Genomic DNA, 24379 nt, shown 5'->3' on the forward strand with positions numbered 1-24379 from the left:
AATTTTGCTTGTCTTGCAAAACGCTCGCAGACAAAGTTACTCGCAATCCAAGGTTCCACTATATTAGGTTGCATGTGGTAGCATGGTTTCTTAGTGGTTGAGACAGTCACCTTGCCCCTCCAGGGTTGGGGGATTGAATCTTGCCTTTGGTCCTGTGTGTGTGTGTGTGGAATGTAAATTGTATGGTTTTTAAAGAGTTTCCTCTGGTTTCCTTAACTGGTTTCCATTTTGCTCTTACTGTCCAAAGATATTCATAGTAGTGTGATTGATGTTCCCAAATTGCCTGTGCGAGTGTGTGTTATCCTAGATTGCCAAAGGTTGGTGTTCTCGGTCATGTACAGTAACGTCTCCTACAGCAGTGACCATGAACATGAAGGTCATTGCAGCGAAACATCACCCACCACTGTTAGTGTAGATGGATAGATAGATAGATGGCTTGAATGAATGGATGGATGGATGTTTGGATGAATTTCCTGACAGATGGATGGATGGATGGCTTGATGAGTGAATGGATGGATGCTTGATGGATAGATGGATGGATGGCTTGATGGTTGGATGGATGGCTGGAATTTCCATCTCTTTATAAGAGTCAGCACTTTTGCTGTGTAAAGAAAACCCGATTGTTGGAGTGGAAAATTCGGATCATTCCTGTCTATAATTTTGGAATTTGCTGTATTAAACACAACCTCTTCACGGTTGCCTGGAATTATGAAGTGCAATAGAGAGCTGTGTGTTATCGAAGTCAGTTACCATAATCGCGATTCATCGTCTTGGCTCGATCGATTGCATCCTGATTGCACGCGCTCGCAAGGAATCGATAAATGCGCAGAGAGAGAGAGCGAGAGAGAGAGAAGGAGAGAGTCATCCCTCCTACAGTAGATCCTCCTCCTCCTCCTCCTCTATCCGCGTGCTCTGCTCCTCCTCCTCCTGTGCTCGCGGACTCGGCAAGCAGGCAAGCGCGCGCGCGTTCGGTTCCACCGCAGCGTCTCGCGCGCAACACTTCTCGGTCGTACTGACGCTCCGCGCGGGGAGGAGCGCGCGCTACCAGGTCGGTAAATACACTCTAATACTAAACATCAGCGTTTATAATGTTTGCATCTCCTCTGTTATTATTATTTTATGATCATTTTTATTTTTCATTCTTATTGTCGCCACTTTGGCGTGGAAGTGGCATATTTGAATATTATGTCATGATGTTTGGATGGCAGTGTGTGTGTGTGTGTGTTTGCATGTCGCATCTCACGTCAACAATGCAGGCTACACAATTACATACAGAACTGAACCTGAAAACCGCTTCTGCAACAATGCACAAATCATTTTCTTTCTTTTTTTTCTTTCAAGCATACGTCAAGTGCAATTCTTATTCTTTATAGTGTGAATGCATTTACGTGCTGAAATGGTTATTGTGTGAGTGTGTGCATAATTCTCCAAGCCTGTGTTGCTCACACTGTTGCCTTGATTAGAAATCTCGTGCACACTGACTGACTGACTTGCTGTAGTAACAGAAGCTCCTTATGTAATGCAGAAACACTGAAACATCTAAAGGGCACGTGCAGAACTCCTAAAAAAATCAACACATTAATATGTATATTTTAATTGTTTGGTTTGCACTTACGCTACACGTTACTTTACACTCTCAGAAAGCTGTACTTTTCAGACGCTTGTCATTGAGGTACAGTAGGAGCATCCCTGCTAAACCTAGCATGTACAGTAAGTTTCACTTGTGAGGTCATGCATCTTAAAGAAAATGAGATCTTAAGGTAAGGCTGGGCAATATGACTAAAAAAGATCGACATCATGATACACAATATCACAATACACTGCTTTTTTTTTGTAGATATGCCAAGTATCAGGTTCTATCTAATATGAAGAAGCGTCTATCGATCTCATAATGACATCCTCTTTATAACCAAGACGATACTCTGCAGACTGATTGGACACCAGCTGATTTTTTTTTTCTGGTTCGAGGTTATGTTTAGAACTTTGGATAGCACAGTAAATTCTTAGACATAGCAAAATGTCTGAAGGCTACAATGAAAAAGCCTGATTCTACATTGAGAATTTCAGCATTGATCTCTCCTTCTGCTCGCACTCTTGCTTGTGTGATCTTTCTAAATAAATACGGAGGTGAGTGGTAGAATTTCAGATATAACATGGCAGTGAGTAGAAATCTTGTGATACTAGCTTGCTCACAATGATTGGTGAAATTGGCGTCAGTCCAGTTCCTGTAGCAAGCAAGTGGTGTTGGTGTGTGTGCAGTTCCCACAGGCAGATGCGTCTCTTCCGCAAGTTGAATGTTCATGGGAATGACAGTGAATCCATGGACGTACTGTATTGTATGGCCTTCTTTAATACGTTTGCAGCATTTACATGGTTTGCTGCAGAAGAGAAATTTCATCACAAGTCCCGGTTTGATTTGAATGTCAAGTTCTTGCAGTTTTTACTAAAACTGTCCACGTGCAAAATAATTCATCAGCTGACGTAATTGTGAGGCATCACTTGGCGATGCAGAGAATCGTCCTCCTGGTTATAAAGAGGATGTCATTATGAGATCGATGGACGGTCCCAAATTTAAAGCTTGGACATTGATATTGCATCTAAAATGGGAAAAGGATAGGCATCAGTACAATGCTAATCACATCAGTGCGCTGATATTAACTTCACTGCTGGGACATGAGAGCAGTGTGACTCATGTTACAGATCCTCATTCTCTCTTTTATGTAATTATTCAAGCATAACAAGGTGAAGGAGATTTCTTTTGGGTTCCTCACCTTCAGTAGCATTGGTCTGGAATAAAAAAAATAAAAAAAAAAGCATTACCTTCGGTTAGGTATTTATTTAATCAAGGAATCCAAACTCCGCCTTCGGTTGTCTAAAGTACATAACATTGTCGACTAGCTTGGTACCGCTAAAGATCTGGAACAATCCTAATCATAAAATGCTTATAATTGACTGTAATTCATAAGAAGTCAATAAATAGACAAGTAATATGTAAAAATCCTTTATATCTTTGTGTAAATGATTAAACAGGCTAGCACAGTGATCTTCTTGTAAGACAGATGCTTCAAATTGTCCTTTTCTACATCATCCGATTTGACCAAGAGCTCATTGCAAATTATAAACAAGCTTGCGAGTCATGTAAATGTTAAAGGACTCACACCAGATGGAAAGTGGCTAATTGTTGTCTGTGTTTTGTTGTGGACCCTCTTTATTTCCAGTTCTCCTCAGTCAGCCTTTCTTTTTTTAAGTGAATCATGAAACACACGTGTGCACACAGTTGCCAGTTTCTGATCTCTCTCTCCCTCTCATGCACCCTATCTCTTTCATTATTATTTCTCAGTTCACAACAACACACTCATTAATCACATTTACCTCACCTGTATGTCCTTTCACTTCTACCTGACTCCCGTTCCCTTCACAGAGGAGCGGCCCTTGGCCACGCCCCCCGACACCACAAACTTTACCTTATTTCTCCTACTATTTCCACTTAACTGCCATGCTTTTACTTTGCTTGTTTTGGCGTTAGGTTTTGAAAGAAAAGCGTAGGAAACTTTTTTTATGTTTGCAGTCAAAATGGACATGTCTCCAAACTTAAGACTGAATTAGTTACCCAGTGTACTGTTGTAACAATGTGACATCATCATTAGTTGTATATTAAATTTATATTTACATCATACAGTAGTTGTTTATTTAGCATATTATTAAGACAACCAGTATTGAAATTGCAAGAATTTGAGTTGAGATTGAAGCTGACAAATTGTATTAATGCTATAAATATATAGTACAGTGCAAAAGTCTTGAATCAAATTCAAATTGACTGGAGAGTACAATTAAAATGAAAATAGAGTTTTCAATGAAAGCATTTACAAATCTACAAAAGGTAAAAAATAAAAGAGAATTAAAATTGAAATCTGTAAAAATATACTAATTAAACTGGATAAATGATGGCGATTATATGAAAGATATGGAAGCAAATTATTTACTGTGACCAGATGCAAAGTGCTAAAGGTACAACTTAAAAACTTTTTGTTTATGTAACAATCTCAGCAGCAACCTCATTTCCCCTCTCGTCTGTTCCAACCACTCAGAATCCAGCATCACTAATATACTGATCACTGGCCTGATCATCTGTGTTCATCTCACTCTTTCATGCCTTAAGGTCATGTCCACACGTAGCCGGGTATTTTTAAAAACAGAGATTTTTCTCTGCGGTTTTCGCCTTTCGTCCTTACGCAAACGCAGTTTTGGTCGTTGAAAACTGAGCTTTTGGAAAACTCCGTCCAAAGTGAAGATTTTCCAAAACACATGGCCCAAGTTAGATGTTTTTTTATACTAGAATGATTCAAAAGTCTTTGTGGCTTAGCAAACAAAAAACATTCAGCTGAAACTGCTCAGGTCTAGGAACTGGACTAAAAATGAAAGCCAGAAAGTCCTTCAGGAAGTCTGGAGAACTATTCCTCAAGTCTACATTAAAATACAAGAAAGTCTGGCTCTTAATGCTTAATATCTTCAAATGACCAATCCAAGGTTTCAGTAAAACAACACCCCAAAATCCACCTGTAACAGTGTCTGTTCTGAAGTAGTCTTGAAAATCTCCTCTCTGATTACATTTAGACCTGCCTCAAGAAAGTTTATGCACAATTCGGCACGCAGGCAATTATCAGCTTGTTTTTGTTCTGCATGGTACACTGCGATAAGGAGCGATAAGGGTGTCGTGAAATTACAGAAGGGTGCAAAGCGAAACAGGTGTTGTTTAATTCACTAATCTCAGTTCAGTAAACTGAAAAACCAACCCTGTTGCTTTGCATTTCCCCATCTCCTAGTGAAGCTAAAGGCATGTTTGAAAAATGACTGCTCATTCTGTAGCTTTGATCGCTGTGGTGTTGTTGTTTAGCTTTGTTTTTGAAGGTTAGACTCATTTACATGTGGACTTAAAAAACACAAATGACTTTTAAAGCGCAAAAAAAATATATAACACATGGAGGGGGTTTGAAATAAGCCATATGTGGACATAATAGCATGAACCGTCTGATTGGCCCTGTTTTTTGTTTTTTCGGTCCAGCGTTATTGGTAATAAGAAAGCCTGATCTGAGAGTGACAAAGAAAAGCTTCTTGAGACAACATGAGGAAGGAACCTTAAGTACAGAGGTGGCCAATCCTGGACCTTGAGAGCCATATCCCATCAGCAGTCCTAGATGCATCAATAGATCCGTAGTGTAACATCTCAACCACAGAGTTACTGATACATTAAATGCTGTTGTAGCTTATCAGCCACAAGGTTGTGTATTCTGAGATGGTTTTCTGCTCATCATGGTTGTACAGATTGCTTATCTGAGCTCATATCAGTTTGGATGTCTTCCTTTTTTATCAGCAAGGCATTTTGGAAGTCACCATTGGCCTCAACAGTCCCTAGTTGGACTACAGAGGTTCATAGATGGATTGATGGATCTACCACTTAGTGGATGTCTTTTGTTTTTTGCACCATTCTGTTTAAACTTTCATTTATGAGAATGTTGTTAAAAACCACACAATATGTGCATGCATTATGATGCTGTCATTTGATTGGCTAATAGGATTAATATAACTATTAGCCAAAGGATAAAGGATTAATAAAAAGGTGTTCTCACATCTCTTTGCTGTTTTTCTGATTATGGATTTTCACCGAGCTTTAAAAGTGTGTAAGAGGTCATGTGGTAAATTTCTTATGCTCACTAGTCACAGTGAATACGAATAACGCCTCTGTTTTATGCAATCCTATTAAACCGATACTTTCCTTAGGATGAACTCAGGGATGTAGCCTGGGATCACATGACTGTCAGGAGCCAATCATAGAATGATATGCAGTCAGCTCCAGTCATATTATAATGTCCAAATGACATTTTCAAATATATCCTGCCCTAAAAGCACCACTGGAGTGTTGCGAGGAGGCCAAAACAGAGAAAGAAATCATGTTCTTTAATATAATCTGTATGAGTTTGGACAAGGCCTGTGGCTGTGGGTCAGTAGGTGCTGAAAACCTCATCACTGCTTTTTGATCTTTCCGTCTTTCATCTTACCTCTTGGAGATGAATGTAGCTGAAGCTGATGTGAGGTTATTCAGAGATCCCTGCCTGCAGAGAATTGATTCGTTTTTTCCCCCCCTCACCAGCTGGAAAACGTCTCCGTCCAGCTGTTTGGCCACAATAGCAATAAAGATATAAAAGCACTATAAGTACCTTGTCTATGATTTTTTCTTTCATTAAATACGCCTTCATTTCTCAGCTTTAACATCATGTGATTCGTGAAACACAATTTTAGGCGTAAGCTGGTTAGGCTATCAATCGAACATACTGACCGATTTAGAACATCACTGATCACATGATCACCTTCTTCAAATGAGCAAATTTGCAATACCTTGGTTAAAGAGCTACACACGACTGCATTCTGGAGTCACCACTTCTGGAAAATGGGAATGACATTGTAAAAGAACTCACCTTGCTTGAATTACTATTATTATTGCACTCAAAAACACTCATTTAAACACATGTATCTCTGTTGATTTTGTTGTATATGTGACCAATTTGTAATGTTTTGCTCAGTTATGTTAGTATAGTTTTGGTTAAGATTAAATAAAATTTTATTCACTATGTTGCCTAGGTTGTGCGGAAAAAAGTCTATGTCACTCTATATTGCAAAATCCGAACCCCTATACAGTATAGTTCTGAAGACATAGTAATGCGAAAAAGGCTAAAATGCTTCGGGTCTTAAGGGCTACAAATATAGTAGAATTGCAGTTAAATGTTCCATAACACTCTATTCTCCTGTTAAAATGGCTGACCAGGAGAACAAATTAAACTTTGGCATTTTTTATGTTTTCTTTAATTTTTTTTTCTATATGTGTGTATATGTGTGCATACTGTATATGAATTATGTACATTACCAGTCAAAGGTTTGGACACGATATTGGATTTATTTTTCTACATTCCAGAATAATGCTGGATCTTTTTCTAAACTATGAAATAACACATATGGCATTGGGTAATTAAGTATCAACAACAACAACAACAACACTCAGTTGCTATTTTTAGACGTGAAGGTCAAGTGTTCTGGAACAGTTCTTGCAATAACAGTATTGTTAGGTGCATTTGCAAAACCCATCAAGCACCATGATAACACTGGCTCTCATAAAGACCATCACTGGAAAGCAAGACCAGAACTTACCTCCGCTGTAGAAGTTCATTTAGAGAGACCAGCCTCAGAAATCACCAGTTAACAAACAGCACCTCAGATTAGAGGCGTGATGAAGCATGAGTAACAGATACTTCTCAATATCAACTGTTCAAAAGGGATGCCTTTAGCATTGTTTTACAATATGGAAAGAAATAAAAATCAGAAAAGATCATAAAAAATTACAGTAGACAATGTGCGTCCAAACCTTCGGCTGATACTGTACATTAAATTCAATTAGAGAAATGAGAACAAATGTTTTACTGTGACAGGCTGCAAAGTGCCTAAAGATACGATTAAAAAAATTGGTTGTTTATGTAACAGCCTTAACAGCAACCTCAAAGAGCTTGTTTGTTAATCATTTTCTTTTATTTGAGGTCCGTTTTTTGAGGATCTTGATGATATAATAATAATAATAATAATAATAATAATCATAATCATAATCATAAAAACATACTTGTATAACACGCTATTATACCATGCGTTATAGAATTCAAGCAAGATGATACTGATACAGTGTGACAAAGTAAAATAATCTTTAAATTACACCATCCAAAGTGCAATCTTCTTTGCTGCAATGTGTTTAATTTTTGTTGTTTTATTCCCTTTTCTCTCTGAGCAATAAGGTTAAAAAAAAAAAAGAATAAATAAAAAAACAAAAACATATCTTTTATTAAAAGCTTGGCAAAAACAAAAAAGCCTAGGCAAATTTAAATTGCTTCAAAGATATTTAAGAGCTCAAAAAGGGAAAGAAGCCAAGCCTCAGCATATAAATATACTGTAATGTTTACATCACTGAACTGCCACACACACACACACACACCCACCTAAACACACACTCTCATGCTCGCTCTTACTGTTCCGCTTTAACAAACACCTCGAGGGAGGGAGTGACAATCACTCAGGTTGACGTTCGCACTGGAAAACATTCCATCTGGTTTTAGTGAACAGGGTGTTGACTCTCGTTCCCATTGTGATTAAACCTCTATTAAAATTTATTTTAGTGTGTTGCAGAAGAACATCACATGTCACCAAGCCAGAACCTCCAGTCATGCATGTTTCTGGATTCCCACAGCCTGTAGGGATGTGTTCAGACCCGTCCACACACACACACACACACACACACACACACACACACACACACACACACACACACACATGCACATACTGTACACACACTGGGAAGAACCAGTGTGTCTTCTTTGTTTTTTCTTTTTTTTTTTCAGTCCTCATGCTGTTTTATTTTTCTCAGTTTTGTGTCAGAGCAGCTACACTATGGGATTGTTTTTTTTTTTTTTTCTCCAACAAAAACTGACGTCGCTTTTCTTTTGTGTTTTCCCTCTCAAATAAATTCTATTGTATGAGGAAAGCAGACAGCGCTTACACACATATTTATTCATTTAATTATTCATCAGCTTTCCCTATTTAGTTAGGTGTTAATCAGTTCTTGGGTCTGGGCTGCTTCTTATCTCTTTTGGCCACACTTGGATTTGGGAAAGTACTTTCACATGCTGTTTTAATTACTGCTTCTATCTTTTTTTTCCCCTTTACCTTGGTACTGTATGTTCCTCCTATTAAAACAAAGTTGAATTTATTTTCAAGGCTGAGCTGGTCTGCTATAATACCTTATAATCACCTTGTTTTAATAATGTCTATGTCTGTGTCTTATTTGAGCCATACCAACAAACAGATTGTTTAGGAAAACAGATTTAAAACATTCACTGTAGTTCTGTAAAAAATACGACAAACTGCGACTTTGATTGTGCAGCATAGGAGAATACGCCCTTTATTTCTCTATATAATCCCCTGCAACACTGATGCACTTATCCCAGTGTTTTCAAGGTAGAAGGTTTTCAATACGCTGGAGTCATGGTTGAATTGCCTGGCCTCCCAGGAACTCCTTTAATGGCTTAAACTTGTGGAAATGACCTGGAACGAGGCCAGGACTGTATGGGGAATGTGGCAATAACTCCCAGATAAGTTCCTCTAATGTGCATGTGGTGCAGGTGAATGAGTGTGTGTAAGGTTCTCACCAACAGATGTGTTTCTTTTGCAAGTTGGTGACAGGTTAGCCATTGATTTTCAAGGATCTGATGTTTCACTTGCTGAACGTTTATGGGAACGACTGCACTGGGCTCCCATCCGCCTCGGCCGGGATCGTCATTTACGGACGTACGGCCTCCTTTAAAATGTTTGCACCATTCAAATGTTTTACTGCGGGTAAGAGTCACATCACCGTACTGTGCTTGAAGGCTTATGTAAATGTCAATCGGTTTTATGTCATTCACCAGAAATTCTATCGCAAGTCCCAGTTTTACTTGAAAGCCCCCATACATATGGTGTGATGAGAGGGTATCGATTATGCTTCACCAAGTACAGGCATTTTTACACCATGAAACCATAAAAAATGATCAGATTCTTATTTACAGTTTTGTAAATATAATTATATAGGAATTTGCTATTACAGTGTTTTATATAACTTTTCACCCCTCATGAACTTTTCCTCATTTTTAAACTGGTAAAATTAAGACTTGGAATGGACTGAATTAGGATTATGTGTAATGAATATACTGTACACAAAATAGTCCAAAGTTCCCGTAAATAATCTAAAGCAAAAGCAAAAACATGCATAATTTAAAACAAAATTTGTTACAATTAAGTACATTGAGATTGTCTTTGTATGTGAACGTGTGCATTAGTTCTGCTATCAGTTACTAATAGAAGTCATGCTGTATCTAAACAAAGTGTCATTCAAAAAATTAAAAAGCTATAGATAGTTCTGGACACGTTTCAACTAGGGCTTGGTGAAAAAAAACAAAAATCCCAGCTTTTAAAAAAAATAAATAAAAAATGGAAATATAGACTATTATCAGAACTATGTCAGGGGGTGAATAGTTATGCAACACATAAAGTTCTAGTTATTTTTAGACATTGGTGTAATGGATTTAAATACAAATGTACAGTATTATTTTGTGTGAGATTCAGAATTGTCCAATGCGTAGCAAAAACAATTACTAAAGCAGACCTCCATCTCTGCGCAGACTTGTAGTGTTTTACAGGTTAATATTGTGAAGCTAACAATGATGGCTGCTAACAATAAATGTTTTATTCACAGTGCAAAAGTTCAAAAAATATCCTGCTAGCTTAAAATAGCTGAGCTAGTTGTGATCCTTAAAGTCTGAAACTGTGAGCGTTTGTGTGTTCATTCAAGGTGTGGGAGGTGTGGCAGGGTTAGAGGCTGATATTTGTGTGTGTGTGTGTGTGTGTGTGTATGAGACAAAGACCTGCAGATCGATTTGCAACACAGCATTTATTTGCAACTCAAATCAGCGAGGCAGCAGTTCCTGGTATTTGGAAGGCAGCGAGAACGAGTCCTAGCACTTTTCTAGAAGCTCTGCTCCATCAGCGCTGCTCTCGAGTCTTGTCTCTTGCTTGCACATTAGCGCACATTAGAGGTCTGCAAATGCTACGATCATTACCCGAGTGCCTTTTGAGGCTTGTTGTCCTGTTTCCGTAATGCTGGTGAATGAGAGTGAGGAGAAATGTGTGTGTGAGTGAATGTGTGTTTGTGTGGAGTGAGCTAAAGCTGGTGGTCTCGCTCACACTTTATGGAATGTTCCCAAGCTTTCTGTTTTATCTAGCCGAAGGCAAAAGCTGTCATGTCCAGTGCAGAAATCATCACAGAGAATAAAATCTATTCTCACAAAGAATAGGGGATGAAGAGATGAAGAGATAAGGAACGAGTCTATCTGCTCCTGTCTTTGTGCATCACTAAATGTTGACTGACTGAGCTTTCGTTTTGAGCGATTGTTCCAGTGTTTGTAATACGCTCCATTATATACAGCACTGCAGTTGTAGAATTCATAGTCAGGGCTTATGATTGTATAAAGTACAGTAGTTACATCAATGTCATGAGGATAGGGTTGTGTCATAAGGCCCCCCTGCAGCTGCCTGATGAGCGAATCTTCATTTCCTTACATGAATGGATTCCTCCGGCGCTGTAATTCTAGAGAAAGTGCGCTTTTTAAGATCCTAACGCATGCATTCACCCTTTCAGAGCTCATCCTGGCCTGCCGTCGGTGTGCAGGCTGCTTTAGAACAAGCACCGCTGATTATGGGACATGGGGGCTACTCTGTTGCCATGGTTATTTTAAGAGGGTTGAGTAGGTGGTAATGAGCACCGGCGCTTTAGTGACATCATCACTGGTATTACAGATCTCTTCACCACGCTACGTCTCCAGCGGATTTTGTGGACCCACAAACCTTTGCACACATCCTGTATTAAAATGCCAACAACATACTTCGTGACATCTAAGCGCCAAAAGCAATTAGCCTGGACCTGGTCAGTCAGGAAACCTTGATATCAGTGTCTTTATCTATCTGTTTTATTCATAGTGCAGGGAGAGAGGACATGAAGGAGAGGAAGCTCTTTATCCCGGTCTCGTTCCCTAAACAAACCATTTTCTAGCGTGACTCAGTGTGTCCTCTTGGCTGACCCTCCTGCAGTGTTTTGGCTGCTTTCGTTCTCCAAGGTGCGGTCTCTAGCCCTTGCCTTGCTTTTTGCTCATAGCTGTTGCATTCTTGAATCCAATTGGTTAGAAAATGTTGCGTGATTTTTTTGAATGGCAGTTCTGACATTTATATTAATGCACTTTGTAATGTGTTGTTTTGTAGGACAGAACCAGGTGAAAAAAAGATGTCTAGTCGTTTATATGGTAAAATATTCTGCGAGGAGACATTTATTTGGCATTTATGGAAAAAGATGTCATCTCCTTGTAACAGTCAAGAGTTCTGTTAAATTGGACCATAACATTTAACTAATAATGGGAATAACAGCCTGATGAGAATAAAAATGCATCATATAGACACCCAATCGGAACTGTCTGAGCCGATCAAACATTTGATAACCGTTTTAGGTGGTAAATATTAGACATGGAAACACTTGATCCAATCATTTCTCTTTAGTGTGAATGATCATTCTTTCTGTTCACGTTTGCCCCATGTGGGGGGGGGGGGGGGGGGGGGGGGGTAACATTAGGTCATGCGAGTATCAGGGGGGAAATTTACCTGCTGATCGGTAAACTCTATGAGAACATCTTTTTCTAACAGGGTTGGCAACTGTCCCGTACAATACGGAAGCGTTCCATAATTGAAAACTAATAGACCTGTTCTGTATTGAACTGATATGAGCCGCTCTTTGTTCCATATTTACTGAGAATCAATTGAGTGAAATCTGTGGGAGAGAAATATTACTGGTTAGACTACTAAGAGACAGTGATGTGTCAGTGAACAGAAGGAAAAAAAACTCCTCTGCGTCAGCCTTCTGTCATGTTCTCTACCGAACCAGAGAACAGAAAACACGCATCTCCTTGGTCATGACTGACGACCCAGGGCGGCATCTTGAAAAAAAAGAAATTTCAGAACGATGATAACATTTGCACGATTGGTTTTCTGTCACTTGTTTGTATGTCATGCCATGGTTCTAGTTTGTGACTGAAGCAGTGGATTGACTGGGAAGGTTTCTCACTTCAGAAGTATGAAAGGGGCAGGGAGGAGGCTAATGGGATGTCAGAGTACATGGCATGGTGGTGGAGGTGGTGGTGGTGATGGGACCCTTAGGGGCAGGAAAAAAAGCACACATCAAACTTGGCACAATTAGTAAAATCACTCACACTATGAAATGCTCCTGAATAAGCCATAGTCAATTCATAACGCTGTGATTACATACAGTATTACACAGTACAGTTTCACAGGAATATTGCATTCTTCTGTTTGTGTGAAGTTGTTAAGGATAATAAATCACCAGTCCACACATGCCTGAGGCCAAATAGTTTAGTCTTGACTTCTAATTGGGAGTGTCAAGGATTTAGGTGGCCAGTTTAGAAAAAAAAGGAAAGAAGAGAAGGAAGGAACAAACATTAAAGGTATGCAACTATGTTATCGTTTTTTAAGTATAATACTATGTATGTTGTAAAATAGGAGAGTATAACACTTATTTTTCACTTGGTGTTGTTACTAGCTTACAGATCATTGAATGTAATTTCATATGCAGCGTTTCCTGTTCCTAACTGTTTTTTACTTTTATTTAATTTTTTCGACGCTGAAAAGGAGTTCGCCCCAGGGTGTCATAGACACCCGAGCAAGCGCTGAGGGGAATTAAGGTGCCAAAGCACCGGAGCTTAAAATTACAGCAAAAGTCAAAACAAAGAACAGAACTTAACGCTGTGTAATCAGGCAAATCAATCTCTATTAACTGGTAGATACACTGAGATAATTTTTCCTGCGAAAGTTAATGTAAGGTTAAAATAATATTTACTATTTTTTAGTTGTGATACATACATGCTATGTAGACCATATCTACACACAAATATCTTAAAAAGCTAAACAGCTCATATATATAAACTATAGAATGAGAACACATTTGATGGGTGTTGACATGAAATCGAGGCTTGTGATGAAATTATTTTGTGAATGAAGGTGTAAAACCAGTTGTCAATGAAACATTTATCTGATAGAGCAAACCCTGAAGTGAGTGTTCGAGTCCTTACGTACAAACACTCTGGAAAGACACCTTTAGGTTTAGGATACCTCATCAACAAACACAAATTTGTTTTGATATCTGCTAGTCAAGGTGTCCCTCAGGGCTCTATACTAAGTCAAGTACAAACATTTCCGGGATCTCAGGACGGTCCGTTTATCTAAAAGCAGGCAAATGCTGCATCCTACATTCATCCTACAGTACACTGCAGTCACTTCTGCCATTTCTGTATTTGGGGTTATGGTACTCAAAACTTGTCCTTGATAACAACATTGTTTGTTAAATATCCTGGTCATAATGCCAGCTTTAGGGGTTCTGAATGATATTAAATGAGATGGTAGAGGCAGGATGTTCTGGTGAGCTGCAGCTCTCAGCGTGATTGCAATGAGTCAGCACATTCGGAAAGCTGGAAGCTTTTTAACCTCCATCTCTCCCTTCTCAGCAACAACACTGTTGGTTTTTCATCTGCTGCCTTCCTGGTTGCCCAAGGAATGCATTTAAGTGCCCTGCCAATTCTAGGAAGAGATGTGTGAACAGACATGTGATCTGTGAGTTGCTGTGTTGATGTTTGTGTTGCTGTTTATGTGGTGCTGTTGATTTAGCCACCAGCGCAGCATGCTCATGGCAAGGACCAGCACGGAGCCTGATCTAGAGAAACGATATTAAGTGCACAACTGTCTTACACCTGCATAGTGCAGTCCTTCCTTTGGTAAGTACCGGTGCATGTGGGTTTAGCAGATAGATTTGCAACCTTACTGTCGGGTGAAGTTGTTGTTGGAGATGTTCTCCCTCTGTTTTAAAAATCTGGGAAATGTATTATATTTCTGCATTATTTGTAGGACCAAAATGTGAAATATTGACCATTTTACTTGCTTTATACAATCGGTCAGGTTTTTCTCATTCTGTTGACATACAGTATATAATCAGATAGCATGCTGAAGGATTTGATCCAAAATGAGTCATGAGTTTTTGCACAAACTTGTGTAGCCGATAGGCTGGTTTAGTGCTTAGCACTGTGGCCCTGTACCTCCAGCGTTGAGGGTTTGATTTGTGCCGTGGCTCTGCGTGCGCGGAGCTTACATGTTCTCCCTGTGCTTGGTGGGATTCCTCCGAGAGCTTCAGCCTCGCCCCACAGTCTAAAGACGTGTGTGTGCGTGAGTGTATGTTTATGTGTGTGTGCTTGTGCCCTGCAATAGATTGGCACCCTGTCCAGGGTGTATCCTGCCTTGTTAGTCCCCTTGACTAGGCTTCAGGTTTCGCATGAAGCTGTACAGGATAAGTAGTATTGAGAATAAGAGACAAATAATAAATAAATAAATGAATACGGATATACCAATTTCTTAAACTGTGGGACCTTTCTGTATATTTCTATATTTGTTAATCATTTTGTTTTGTCTTTATTATACATACTGTAAATGTTTAAAGATTGACTAACAGTACAAGACAGTATATAACGAATCCACAACTCCAAAAGATTTTCTGTTCATTTCCACCACTTTGTATTTAAACGTTTTTAATTGCTTTTCATAAGCTAGGTTATCATACCATTTCAATTTCTAACCGTAACAACGTAACACACACAGCATGGCTTAAGTCAGACAATGAACGTTTGTTTTAATAGGTGTATGTTAGAGACAAGCCGTTAGTCGTTAATTAGTCTGGCACTGAAAGCGACACGACCAAACCGTCTGAATGACTCAAGCTGAAAACATATTCACAATCCATCTCAGACTGGTTGTGTTGACAGACATTGTAGCGAGGCTTTCAAATCCGTCAGCTCTCTCAAACTTTCAAAGTGTTACCTCACCACCCATTCAGCCACAGAGCTGTAAAACTGTTTGTACTGCAAGCTCTCACAGAATCTCTTCAGAGTGCACTCTGCACACCTCTGTGTCCGAGGATAATTGGAAGACTCTTTAGAAGTGGCTTCGATTTCCTTTCCCGAGCTCCTGCCGATGGAGCTGTCTTCATCGAGGAGGCCTCGTTTGGGATGGGCCTGAGTAATGTGTGGTGTTTGACTGAACCTGAGCCTCCTCCCTGTCCCTCAGGGCTTGTGCTTCAAAAAAAAAAAAAAAAAAAAAAAAACTGGCCGGACTTGTTCTGTGCAAATGCAAACATTTTTTTTCTTCATTTCATAGAAACAGGGATCAGCAGTGGCTTGTTGGAGACACAGTGCATGCAGCTGTACCAGCGCTTAAAGTGTGTGTGTGTGTGTGTGTGTGTGCGTCATAAACATTAATATCTGTAAATATTTACATGATAGATTGTATGGCTGCTGTTAAACATTAGGATTGTGTTGTTCTGTGGATTGTGTGTAATATTTTTTCTAACTATGCTGTAAATTCAGTTTAAAGCCTCTGCAGGATATAATTTATTGATTATACGACTTCCTGTGAGCCAGCCGTCAGTGCTTTCTCGCTCTTTTATAGTCGCAATTAAGAACTCGGGGAAGAGCATCTTAGTCAGGACTTCATAAAAAGCTATTTTCTGGGATTTTCTATAGCGTTACACTGATTTTACCCAAAAAGTAATCTTTTAGAAAAGTTTCATATCAAATTGTCTAATATTTTGGACATGATTTAAAAAAAAAGAAAAAAAAAAGGGTTGATCATATGCATGAAGTGTTTGCTTACTCAAGTGTAATGTGTTGTTGTTGTTCTTGTGGTTATGGTTGTTCCACGTTGTTAAACCAGACCTTTCTCCATATTTGAGCACCTGCACGTCATACCCGAACTTCAAAAACATGTTTCAGCCCTCTCATTAACGTGGATCACTCTGTACCGGTGAATCCTCTAAATGCACACATCGCGCGGTGGTAAACCGGCCCCTGCTGGGATGTAGTGCATACATTTTTAATCGAAACCTCGCAGGAGCCTCTGGCACTTATGCTGCATTCCCTTTACATGTACACACATTACTGTTTAATGTACAAAGTCAGGCCATTAAAACCACAAAGACTGAAACGATGCAGAACTTACAGTTCTGTAGCATGGAGCTGGCTGTTTGGAAATTTAGCACACAGCCAATATATAAACAGTATAAAGATTTCTGTAAATGTTTAGTGGGAATATCACTTCTTCTAATGAGCAGTTGGTGCGATACTGCCCCCTGCTGGACTGGAGTGTGGAGCAGAAGCTTGACAGAAAAAAAGGTTACGTGATATACAGTAAGAAACAAGTTAATAGGGCTGGACGATATGCAAAAAAAATTATAAACCACACAATTAGACACTTACCGTGATTGCGATTTAAACGGAGATATTTAATTAAAAGTTAATTTAGATAGTTATTTAAACTAAATAACTGTTATTTAAAATAATTTTACCATTTTGTTTTCAAACTTAACACCAGGCTAACACAAAATAATTGAATAAATTACCTCATTAGGGGGATGTTTGCCAATATTTATTTATGAACTTTAAATTATTAATAAAAAAGTATTCTGCATAAATTATAGACTGTAATTGTATGTATATTACCTGTAACAGATTGCAGCCTTTGACGATTTTGATTGTTTGACGATGAGATTAATTATGCAGCACTACAACATGCACAGCATTTAAAGTCTTATTAGATACTTTTAATAATTTTTTAGTAGTAAAACCTGTTTAAGAAGAAAGTCTGCTTGTCTGCTTGCGATATACAGTACAGCTTCATTATTCACAACATCATGCATTTTAAAAGATCTGCACTCTCATTGACTACAATTATGTGAACCAGAGGTGGTGTAGATACAATAATTATTCAGAATAATACCACACTCTGGTGAGTTCTACTGTGAAAAAAAAGTTAGGTGATGATACGACACGGAGCCGCAAATTCAGTGAGAGTGTGACCATTTTCTCAAGTCTATGCAAATTAGTTCTGATAAATTCAAACAGATGGCTCTAATGATTCCTCAGACCAGTCCGATGACATGTATGGTTCTCCATTTCTTCTGCTCCACACTCATCAATTTAGTTTTGTTCCTATCTGGAATTAGTTCATATTTCCCCTTTCAGGCAAAAAACAACAACAAAACAAAAAAACTTTGAAGTGAGGGTTTATCCTGTCCACTTCATTTTGAATATGTGTATTTTTTTTTCTTTATAAACTTTTGTGCCTGGGTTAAGTATGAGCTGAGTTTGTCCTATTATAATATTAAATTTTATTATAATAATGAACTTGGATGCAAAAACTGCTATAGCGAGTCCTATAGGGTCTAAAGACTATCCAAGGGTGCTTGGGGCACAGGGTGAAATACAATACACCCTGGATAGGGTGCCAATCTATCATAGGGCTCAAGCACACACTCCCACTCCCACTCCCAGACTACAGGGAATTTGGTAACACCAATTAGCCTACTCTGCATGTATTTGGACTGTGGGAGGAAACCGGAGTGCCCAGAGGGAACCAAGCATGGGGAGAGCATGCAAACTCCACGCACACTGACCAAAGGCAGGAACCGAACCCTCCTCCTGGGAAGTGCAAGGCCATAGCGATAACCAGCTTACTAGCAGTTTGGTAGAAGCTCATTTTAGCAATATTTAGGAATGCAGGAGGACGTGGGGAGGCATTTCACTTTTGCATGTTCATGCATATACATATGCACATATACACTGGAAATTATATGAGTATCTCAGGGATGTGGATTCCTTTTAAGGTTTTTAACAGCATGCCCTTGGGAACATAAACAATCGCTGATGCCACCTTTAAGATATTGAAATCCTCTAAATATAAAGCTGTAAAGTAAACTTTTCCAGCTGTTGTGTTGTTATGTTGCCACCAGTGTGAGCGCTGAACTTTCTGTCTGTGACACTGAGCCTAATAAGGGCATGAATAGTCCTATACAAACAGAAGCCAGACCCGAGGAGGCACTGGAACAACGCCCATTACGCACACACTTACTGTATACACGCATGTACACAGTCAGACACTCATTTCCTCTCTGTTTATGTCTCTCTTTGTTAGTGAGTCAGTGCATTTCAGTTATGGACATTTTCCTCTTTTGTTCTCACTTACAGTTTCTTTGGATCTTTCGGTCTGTCTCATGCATTTTTTTTTTAATTCGTTCTTTCGTTTATTTCTTTGCATGTTTCGTTCTCACAGCAGAGGTCTGGACTCTCTCAGAATCATGACCAGGTCCCATGTGGCACACTGCTGCCTGCTAAAGTGGTCAGTAATGGGAAAGCCAACAAGGCCACAGTGGAAAAGTGGGAGAGGGCCTGAAATAACATCGCCCTAAACGACAAACTCGATTTCTTTCACTTTTCCTTGTCCTTTCTTCTCCCCTGTTAAACGGGTGCCAGTGGGGAGAAACATTTAAAAAAAATTATATATTTTTATTACACTTTGTGTAAGAGCCTGAAGTAATGACATGCTTATTGCAAAGAAGTCATTGTTTTAGATAAAAAAAAAAAGTGGCATATTGCTGTCCATGACAGGATCTCTGCTTACATGGCAACCATGTGCCACGCTATTTTTATAAACTAACTCTCCTCCAAACAAATCGACTTTGTGTGTGTTTATTTATTTAACCATTAGCGCTGTCATGGCTGTTCTACGAGGTGGAAAATCGGCTCAGGTTCACCGTGTTGAAGTGACACAAATCTGTTTTTTTTCCCCCCTGTCTGTGTGTACACAGAAAACTAATCTCTTCAAATCAGAAATTAAGTGTCTATATATTTTTGTATCCTTAATCAGATACATATGCAAAAAGTGTCAATGTGATGAGAGCATTCATTTTAAGTTTTTTCCTTTTTTCCAGCGAAAAAGCGTAACAGTCATTGTCACTCGTGTGTGCCTTTTACAAAAAAAACCTAAAGCTAAACTAAAGCACTTGAGCACATTCTGGTTGTTTAACCCATATGGTTTTTAGTCGGAATTTCCTCAGAATCCGATCCACAACACGGTTCCTCCCCATACAGATCTTGGTGCAGCACAGTGGATGATGCAAAAAGTGCTAAAGCAAGCTGTCAGGCCACACCAGATGAAATTTCAGCGATAACATAATGAATCTTGTAATGTCGATGTAACCTTAGTGTTTTTTTCATGAATGTTCATTCACGTGCACTTCACTGATTTCTTGTGTGCCTACAGTTAAGACATACTACAGGATTCAAATTGGAAAATTGTGCTTGTCTGCTTTTAAGGCTAAAGCATTGGTCAGATCAAAGGCGGAAAAAAAATCTAATGATTTGAATACTCAGTTAACTGAAGGAGAAAGGAATTAAAAGACACATTTCAACATAGCGCCTGAACCAGTAAATGGTTATACCTTATTGCTTCGACTGGTGTGTTTGAAGCGCCATATACTGAGGAGCACATTGTACATTCTAGCAATCTAGCGAGAGTTATTACAGAATATTCATGGCCTCTTTTAAGTGAATTACACTGTATATCTTATAAATGCATTTACAGTGAAACCTCGGATTGCGAGTAAGGCGGTTTGCGTGTGTTCCGCAAGGCGAGCAAAGATTTTTGATTTTAAAAAAAATGACTTGGAAAATGAACAAGTCTTGGAGTGCGAGTACCGAGTTTCATGTATCCTGCATGCGCTTCTTATTTTGACACGAGCGCCACGTGATCACAACTGAGCCAACAGTTTTTCTGTCTCTTGCGCTGCGGAATTGTGGGTAATCTTCTATTCTGCTCGGTCTTAGTGCTCGTCTCCTACTGGTATAATCAACATCCGTGCACGCGTGTACTGTTTACTATTACACTGTGACCAGGTGTGTGTGTGTAAAACATTTTATTTTGTGTCTGTATGCGTGTGTGTACAGCGCGCTTGTGAAGCAAAAGCAAATCTCATTAGAGAGGTTAAAAATACAGTTTCTCTCTCTGCTTAATGCTCAGCTGTGTGCGCGCGCGTCATTGGACACGTGCCACACACACACACACACACATACACAGAGACCACTCCTACTTTCGCCTTCACAGACACACACACTCTGCTCTACACAGAAACACTGCTCTGTCGCGATTCTTTTCAAAGGTAAAGTGCAGGTTAATTTGTTTTATTTTTACTTTACAGCAGTGATACCGTTAGTGCGTCTCTTAATCAAGTGTCATTGGAGAGATTTCTTGTTTAATTTTTCAATAAAACAGCTTTGTTGTGTGTGAAAAGAGTGGAGGAAGGGTAATTGTGTAGGACGAAAAGGGGGAAAGGGGAGCTTACTTTAGATTTACGAACACACACATACACAGCACCTCCACGCACAAACGGTAACACTTATTTTTCCTTTTTTTTTTAAAGTAAAGTGCAGGTTAATTTGTTTTATTTTGACCTTATATTTTGTGTTAATTATTTTTATGTATTCATTTTTTTGGGGCTGTGGAATGAATAATTTGAGTTTCCATTATTTTTTATGGGAAATTAAATTTGGTTTACGAGTGTTTTGGAATACGAGCCCAGTTCCGGAACGAATTATGAATTTTTTTTTAAACGAACTGCGATCAATATAACTTGTATAATGAGACATTACATCTGACTTTTGCCCCTGCTTCTTGGTGCACAAAAAACAGTTGTTTTATCCACTAGTATATGGCAGGGCTTTGTGTATCATTAGCAGTGCAACAGATCACAAATCTATCCTGGTTTTGGTCAGGGATTGAATAAATTAAAAGAAAGAAACAAAAAAGGCAGGCAATTACATTATATAGTATAGCTGCATCAATGCAGTGACCGTAATCGATTACATCAATTACATAAATACATCGGCTTCTATGGAGTGTGTTAATGAGTTGTAATATGTACTTTTGTCCCCCAATTATTTTGCTACAAAATCCTTTATGGATAAAAATAAGAACCCACTTGTCTGATTGTGCTCCGTATACTGTGTCAAAGTGAAATGGCTTGCACACACACATGCAAACACACAAAGACAAACACAGCATGCACACACACAGCATGCACACACATCATCCATGCGCACAGCAAGAGACTCTCAAAAGAAAACATCCCAGTTCTCTCAGTCTGACCTCAAAATGACGTAAGAAGTGAAGTGTGTATTAGTGCCAGTTCAGTCTGTGTGTTGGTGTGTTTCAGTCCCTGGGAGTCAAGGTTCTCCAGAGCAGACCTTAATGGCTAGCCTGGCAACGTCACTTTGAAGTGCATTGGCGAGTTTTCAATTGTTTATTTATGCACGTTTCAAACTTTTAAAACTTAAAAGTTTAAAACGGCTGCTTCTCACATCGAAACATTTCATGTTTCAAGAAGTTTTCTCTTTAGAGAGGCATGCAGTTGATATTATTTGGAGATTTCTACAGTACAATGTCAGTTATTTTATTTTGTAGGTTTTGAAGGTGCAAAGCTGTTATTTTATTTAATAAAAATATTTTTTTCTATAAAACTTCTGTCATTATACACATGTTCTCTGAACACTTATTTATATTATGGGGAAATGTTTATTTTATGAGAATTTTTTTTTATAAATTAAAGGTTAAAAGATTGAACTTTAAAATTATGGTTAATTATTGGAAATTTAATAAAATTATTAATCATCGAACCAGAAAATTATTGTTAAATTAACCACGGAAAATGATGACTAAATCTCTTAGAGTGATTATCAATAGATTGTTCGATTAAAAAAAGCTAGGTAAGAACATGGCCTTAAAAGTATTTACATTTATATAAAAAAATGTACTCAATTGTTAAGTAATACTGCAATTTGAGGCAAGATGATATCAGTCATAATGACTTTTTAAAACTTTTTTTGATGATGTGAATGCAGACTATTTTCATACAAAGTATGTGCATATATAATTTAATTTTATTCAATTACATTTTATTTATATAGAGCTTTTAACAATGGTCATTGTCTCAAAGCAGCTTCACAAAATGAAAATAAAATTTATGGAAGTGTGTATGAGTTAAGAAAAAAGTGTTTAAATTAAAATTTAGATTTGTGGCAAGACAAGGGTGTCGAGGACGGTGGCAAGGAAAAACTCCCTGAGATGACAATAGGAAAAAACCTTCAGATAAACCAGACTCAACAGGGAACCCATCCTCATTTGGGTAATAACGGATAACAGGAACTATATAACGACATAAAGTGTGTTAGGCTGCTGAAAGTTCTATGTTCTATGAAAGATTTCAGTTCAGCACAGGGATAAATCAGCAGGCCAGAGGACAGAGGGGGATCTGGATCACTGGGAGCTCAGGAACAGCCTGTGTATATCCAAACCATCATGAAGCAGAATCCAGCTGGAGTGGCAAGGAGGTGGTCCTTCTCTGGATGCCTCAAGATCCTCGCAGGGTCGGCCTTTGTCTAATGCGGCTGGCACAATCTCCAGATGCCTCGGGATGGGTAGAAAAATAAAGAACAGGTGGAAAGAATTAGCGTGGTTGCCGTTCAGCGATACTAGCAGCACTAGATAAGAGGGTGCATTTAGATGTATTGGAGGATGAGGTTATGGGATAAATATAATAATAAATGTCATTATTTTGTCTGATTTTCACCGCCCTTGCCGGGTATTTCACATTATGATGTGACCTTTTCAAACAGTCCCTGGTTTACATGGATGCCGATCGGTGGGGAGTGATCCATAGGTATCGTGACTCAGTGTATTAGCCCATCAGTAACATTAGTGGGAGTCTTGTTGTTCTTGCACGGCCCCTTTTTAACAATGACGCCAGATTGATTTCCTGTTTCTTGTTTAATTCTGTAAAACCTTTAGCATCTCTCTGATCGACCTGCTCGAAGCGTTATTGAGTTTCCTGAGGAATTCAGGAACTCCTTTTGTCATTACAGGCTATGATTTCTCAAACGAACAATAGCTTTGTAACGAAATAAATGACGGTGTTGATTTTCAGGACAACAGCGCTGATGTGACTAATAATGGAACGACCAATTTGCATGGTGTCATTTTGACAACGTACCTTTTATTTACTGTAATCCATGCAGCAATGTTTTTACTTTGCTCCTTTACTCTACACCAAGCCATTTCCAACAGACATGACAGACCTTAATTATGGTTAGTGTAAGTGTAATAGCAGTGTGAAGAAACAGCTGAACTAGCACCATGGTTTTCTTTCCTTTTGACATTTCGCGATATGGGACACCACACTCACTGCACAAAGCAGTCCAGTTGTTTGTTGTTTAAATATGTGTTTTTTTCTTTAAAAGCCACAGTGTTTCCCGCAAGGCAGATAAACAGTGTGTACCTGTTTAGTTGCACAATACAGTAACTTGTATTAAGGCTGTAATAAGACTGAAGGCGGCAGAGCTACAGGAACCAAAGTGCTTCATACACTATTAGTCAAAAGACCAAACATCAAAAAGGGATTATGTTAAATACTCAAACAACATACAGTACAGTGTAAAAGACTTAGGCATTCATCATGTGGTCCCTGGTGATGTCCATCCCTAATAAATATACCACATTTCTATGTCTGTCTGTTAAAATGTTAAATTTATTTTATATTTCCTGCTATTAACTGGAGTACCATAAGGTTCTAGCTTGATTAAGAATAATAAAAAAAAAAAAACATTGTGAATTATACAATTAAAATTTTTAAACTTGACTTGCAATGTTTGTAAATGACATTTAATTTTATTCTTGATTACGTATACTGTATAATGTAACAGGTGATATTTGTATTTATATCCACCACTTTATTTGTACAGTATACAGTATGTATGCTGGATAATACATT

The 24379-nt window shown here is 38.6% G+C and overlaps 1 protein-coding gene across 4 annotated transcripts in view; it reads left to right on the forward strand.

Moving 5' to 3' along the window:
• Positions 1 to 937: 937 nt before the first annotated feature.
• Positions 938 to 24379, forward strand: part of LOC128511131 (band 4.1-like protein 1) — a 102058-nt gene continuing 78616 nt past the window's right edge. For all 4 annotated transcript variants that reach the window (XM_053483802.1, XM_053483803.1, XM_053483805.1 and 1 more), the window contains exon 1: positions 938 to 1048. The gene's annotated coding sequence lies outside the window, so the exon portion shown is untranslated. The remainder of the gene's footprint in view (positions 1049 to 24379) is intronic.

This window comes from Clarias gariepinus, chromosome 23, assembly GCF_024256425.1.
Source record: "Clarias gariepinus isolate MV-2021 ecotype Netherlands chromosome 23, CGAR_prim_01v2, whole genome shotgun sequence".
Taxonomy (NCBI): Eukaryota; Metazoa; Chordata; class Actinopteri; order Siluriformes; family Clariidae; genus Clarias; species Clarias gariepinus.